We start from the raw sequence: 5,850 nt of genomic DNA, 5'->3' as shown, positions 1-5,850 counted from the left end.
CCCTCCCCCCAGACTCCCCTCCCCCCTAGATCAACGACTCCTCTGTTTCCCTTCAAAAGAAAAAAGGAAAGCAGGCTCCCAACTTTAATTGGCTTAATCAGCATGGTTTTCAATAATTATCTCCATGGATCATTATGCTACCACACCCAACCTCTGTGCATTGGGATAGGAAGGACACAGGACACAGGGCTTCGGACGTGCTGGAAGTGCTCTACCAACAAAGCTGCCACAGCCCTAGTCCTCAGAAATTTGTGTATTTATTTATTTATTTATTTATTTTCTCAGACAGGGTCACCAAGGCTGGCAGGAATTCACAACTCTCCCCCACCCCAGTCTCCCACGAGCAGGGGTTAAAGGTGTGTGCCACCCAATGCACCCAGCATAACTTCTTAGTTGATAACTTGTTCTTGTTATTTTGCCTAGGGAATCTTCCATGTCATGATGGTCCAATTGTTCCTTTGGTGGCAAAAATCAGGTTTATTTGGGGACACTTCAAGGGACAGTGGGCTAGGCAATGACAAGAGTTATATCTGCAATTATGTTGTTTCTATAACTACATTTATTTAGTGTGTGTGTGTGTGTGTGTGTGTGTGTGTACACAAGAGTACCATAGTGTATGACGGTATGAATGAAGGAGTTCAGAGGACAACTTTTTTTTTTGTTGTTTTGGTTTTTCGAGACAGGGTTTCTCTGTGTAGCCCTGGCTGTCCTGGAACTCACTCTGTAGACCAGGTTGGCCTCAAACCAGAGGACAACTTTCAGAAGTCAGCTCTCTCCTCACCATGTGGGTCCCGGGGAACAAACTCCTCATGTTCTTAGACCTGGTATAATGTGCCTGTACCCATTGAACCATCTTGGCGGCCCGTTATATAACTCTACTTCCTTAGCCACATCTATTGACTTCTTAACGTGAGGAATGTTGTTAGCCTCCCCCCCCCCAACTCCCCCACACTTCCTCTCTTATCCTTAGTTTTATTATCTCTCTAGGTATTTACCTTTGTACTGTTAAATCATTTAATACATTTATTAATTGACTAATCAGCTTTAACTGACCTCTGTGGCTCTCTGAGAAAGCTCTGTCTGAAAATTCCAGCCTTGCTTAATCACCAGCCTAATTTCTCCAAGTAACCCCAGGTACTATTTTTATGCTGTCAAGGTTTAATTACAAAGCTTCACATTTACCTATGTATTTAGCATGGGGAGGGGCACATGTGTGCTGCAGCCTGCCTGTATGGACGTCAGAGGACAACTTTTGAGAATAGCTTCTCTTTTTCTAGCATGTAGATTCTGGGGATCTGACTCAGGTTGTCAGGCTTGGTGGCCAACGCCTTTACCCAAGTGAGCCATCTCCCTGCCTCTGTTGACAAACTTTTTAATGTATACTTCACACACACACACACACACACACACACACACACACACACACACACATACACACATGCGCGCACTCGCGTGCGCTCGCGAGCATATATTACCTCCCCCTGATCCTCGACAGGATCTCTCTGTGTGGCTCTGGCTGGGAGGCAGAGGCAGGAGGATCTCTGTAAGTCTGATGCCAGCCTGGTCTACAGAGTAAGTTTCAGGACAACTAGGGCTACACAGAGAAACCCTGTCTGGGGGGTGGGGAAAGAGAGAGGAGAGAGCGGGGAGGGTGCAGGGTGGGGGGGAGAATAAACTTTTCTTCCTACACAGATTTACAGACAAGTCGTTCCCAGAAGTGCATTGAAGCGGCTCTCCACTGACACAGAGCCTGGAATTGCCTCTGACTCACATTCACAAGCAGAACATATACAATAGGTCCTGTACACGACTCAGATTTTCCCTCTTAATTTAAAAGCCGTGAGCTGGCAAGATGGCTGCTTGTGGAAGTGCTTGCCGCCAGTCCTGACGACCTGCGTTCAGTCCTTGGGCTCCACCCATGCAATAGAAGGAGAATTTTTCTGACTCCCACCACAGTGGTCAGGCCAGGTATTGCAACACCTCCCTCTAATCAAAGCACTCAGGAGGCAGAGGCAGGTAGGTCTCAGTGTGAGGCCAGCCTGGTCTACACTGTGAATTCAAGCCTAGACAGGCTTTATAGTGAGACCCTGTCTTTAAAACAAGACAGGGGGCTCTTGAGTCTGTGATTCTAGGATTTTGATAATTTTATTTATTTATTTTTTCAATGTGTTTGACATGTGGTTTTCACTATACTCTTATGACCCTTTTCATTTCTTCAGAATTGTTTAGTGATTTGAGTCTTCTCAACTCTATTTCTTTTTTAAAAAATTTATTATTTATTTATTTACTTTATGTATATGAGTACACACTGTAGCTGTACAGATAGTTGTGAGCCTTCATCTGGTTGTTGGTAATTGACTTTTTAGGACCTCTGTTCGCTCCAGTTGGCCCCACTCACTCTGGTAGGCTCCACTCGCTCCGGTAGACCCTACTTACTCAGTCCCTGCTCACTCCAGCCCAAAGATTTACTTATTATTATAAATAAGTACACTGTAGCTGTCTTCAGGCACACCAGAAGAGAGCGTCGGATCTCATTACGGGTGGTTGCGAGCCACCATGTGGTTGCTGGGATTTGAATTCAGGACCTTCGTTAGAGCAGTTGATGCTCTTACCTGCTGAGCCATCTCACCAGCCCCTCAACTCTATTTCTTAGTCCATCCATCTAACAATTTTGTTCAGTTTGTTGATGTTCCAGAAAACCAAGTTTTGGACTTCATGTGGTGGATTACCATTAAAATTTGGTCTCTGTTGGCTGTGGGGAAATGCTCTGGCTAAAACAACTTGGGGTGGAAAGGGCTTGTACAGCTTACACTTACAGATCACAGTTGTGTTGAGGGAAGTCCAGGGCGGGAACCTCAGGCAGGAAGCTGGAGGCAGGACCCATTGAGGAATGCTGTGTGCCAGCTGCTTCTCTGCTTTGCTCACAAGTTCACCCTCAGGGAGCTGTTTATACAGCCCAGGACCACCTGCTTAGGGGATGACACCGCCCACAGTGGGCTGGGTCAATTAACCACCAAAACAACCCCCACAGCATACCCACAGGCCTGTCTGATCTAGGCAACTCTTCAGGTGGGGTTTCCCTCTTTCTGGGTGACTCAGGCTTGAGTCAATTTGACAGTAAAAACTGAGCAGGATGTCTACATCTATAAAATCACAGCACACGGGAGGTAGAGGCAGGAGGACTAGGAGTTCAGGTTCATCTTCCACTATGTGTATGGAGTTGAAAGCCAGCCTGGGCTATATGGTACTTTGTATGAAAGACAGTAAACAATTAAAAAAAAGACATTTTCATTTTTGTTTCCTTACTGATCTTCTTTCTCACTTCCTCTTTTCCCACCTTACCTTTTTCTTCTTTCTTTCTTCTCTCTCTTTTTTGAGGCAGAGTATCTCTCTTCCTCTCTCTGTCTCTGAGACAGATTCCCTCTGACCCTCAGAGTCTCACTATCGAACCAGGATGCTGTGGAGCCTACTATGCGCTGCCTTTGTTTCATGGCAGAGTTTCCCTGTATAGCTCAGGGTGGCTTTAAACTCATAAACATCCTGCCTTATCCCCCACAAGTGCTTGGATATAGACCCACTTGTGTGTCAGCATGGTGGCTTCAGCCCTGTGTGTTGGTTAGGTTTTATGTCCACATGTAAGCTATGGTATAGAGATATTTCTCTCTCTCATATAAGTGTGTGTGTGTGTGTATTACACATATTATCCTCTGTGTGTATGTATATATACAAGTATATATATACATATGCACACATCATATATATCCTACATATATGATAAAATGATTATACATATGATAATATATATAGTATTTGAGAGAGAAATATCTCTCTCTCTCTCTCTCTCTCTCTCTCTCTCTCTCTCTCTCTCTGTCTCACACACACACCAGAAGATGTTACACAGCCATTTTGGAAGAAGGAAATTCAATTGAGACAATGCCCCTACCAGATTGGCCTGCGGGCAAGCCTGTGGTGCATTCTTTTGATCAGTGATTGATGTTGGAGGGCGTAACACACAGGGGTAGTGCTACCCTATGTGGGTGGTCCTGAATGGTCTAAGAAAAAGCCATTGGGAGCGAGTCAGTAAGCAGTGGTCTCCCATAGCTACAATTCTGGTTCTTGCCTCCAGGTTCCTGTCCTGACTTCCCGGGATGATGGACTACAAGCTGCAGGCTGAAATAAACCTTTCCACCAACAAGAGGGTTTTGGTCGTGGTGTTTTATCACAGCAATAGAAACCTAAGGTGCCTTGTAAGAGTGAACATTAACTACGCTGCTGTGTTTGCACTGGCACGAGCCACCCAGTGGCCCCCTTTGGTATCTCCAGGACAGCAACAGTTGCTCCTGCTGCAATGGGCAGGGTGGGTGGCTATAAAATAACTCCTGGCTGCTCACACTCTGGGAGGAAGACACTAAGAAAGAAGAGACCAGCACCAGAGGAAGCCGAGACCTGATGCCCAGCTCAGGCTCTCCTTGACTTTGAGAACACTCAGGCTGACCAGGGTGGCCTTTCAAAGTCTCTCTGAAAAAAACAATTAGGCATCGGAGACATGTTTGCGCAAGCTTTCTTTGCAACTCATAAACCCATAAACGACGTCATTTCACGGCTCTAACTCACTGAATGCGTCCTTCTAAGAGGATAAGCTCTGTGCTTAACTTTATGAGGTTATTAATCCTTACCAGAGTCAGGAACAATAGATAACGCCTGATCTCAAATGGCCAATGGAAGCTAGCCTTGGGTGCCCCAGAGTTAAGCACTTGGTTTTGTACAGGAAACATGAACAAAACACTACTGGTTGGTTTTTTAAAATTAAAAAAAAAGTATTAGATTTTAGGTGAGCTATTTCTATCTCTCTCATATATATGTATACATGTTATCCAGTGTATATCTATATACGCATGTGTACATATCCCTATATATATGATAATATGTATAATATATATGAGAGAAAAATCTGTCTCTCTCTCTTCTCTCTCTCTCTCTCTCTCTCTCACACACACACACACACACACACACACAAAACAAACAGGATGCTCATCCATTAGAGCCATTCATTCTTTTTTTTTTTTTTTTTTTTTTTTAGACAGGGTTTCTCTGAAAACCCCCGGCTGTCCTGGAACTCACTCTGTAGACCAGGCTGACCTCGAACTCAGAAATCCACCTGTCTCTGCCTCCCAAGTGCTGGGAGGATTAAAGGCATGTGACACCACTGCCCAGTGAGCCCTTCTTATTCTGTGTTGGAGGTCTTTCTAATTTTTCCTTCATAAATATATACTTGCTTTGCTATACATAAACACACATACACAGAAAGAACAGTTAGAAAACAAATTTAAAATTCATATAATGTAAGTGGGTTGTGGTATATATAGTCACTTGCAAATATACCTTTCTTCTCAATATTGCCTTTTTTCTTTTGAGATAGGGTTTCACTATGTAGTCCTGGCTGTCCTGGAACTTTCTACATAGACCAAGCTGTCCTACACCTCACAGGGTTCCATGTGCCTCTGCTCATTGAGCACTGGGATTAAGGTGTATGCCACCACACCTGGCCTCTCAGTATTGCTTTAATGCTTCATTTTAAGATGACGAGAAAGCCATTTGTGGTGGCACATGCCTTTAATGCCAGGTTTGGGGGGGGCCGAGTCAGACAGATCTCTGTGAGTTCAAGGCCAGCCTGGTTTACACAGGGAGTTCTAGGACAGCTAGGATCACATAGAGAGACCCTGCCTCAAAACAGACAAGAACAATGTTAAAGGCTGGTAAGATCGCTCAGCTATTAGAGGTACATGCCACCAAGGCGGGTCCCTGAGCCCCACACAGTGATAGAGGGCATGCCACCAAGGCTGGTCCCTG

Source organism: Mastomys coucha, unplaced genomic scaffold (assembly GCF_008632895.1).
Source record: "Mastomys coucha isolate ucsf_1 unplaced genomic scaffold, UCSF_Mcou_1 pScaffold22, whole genome shotgun sequence".
In the NCBI taxonomy this organism is placed as follows: Eukaryota; Metazoa; Chordata; class Mammalia; order Rodentia; family Muridae; genus Mastomys; species Mastomys coucha.
The sequence above is the reverse complement of the archived record's forward strand: the minus strand, read 5'-3'. Positions refer to the sequence as shown.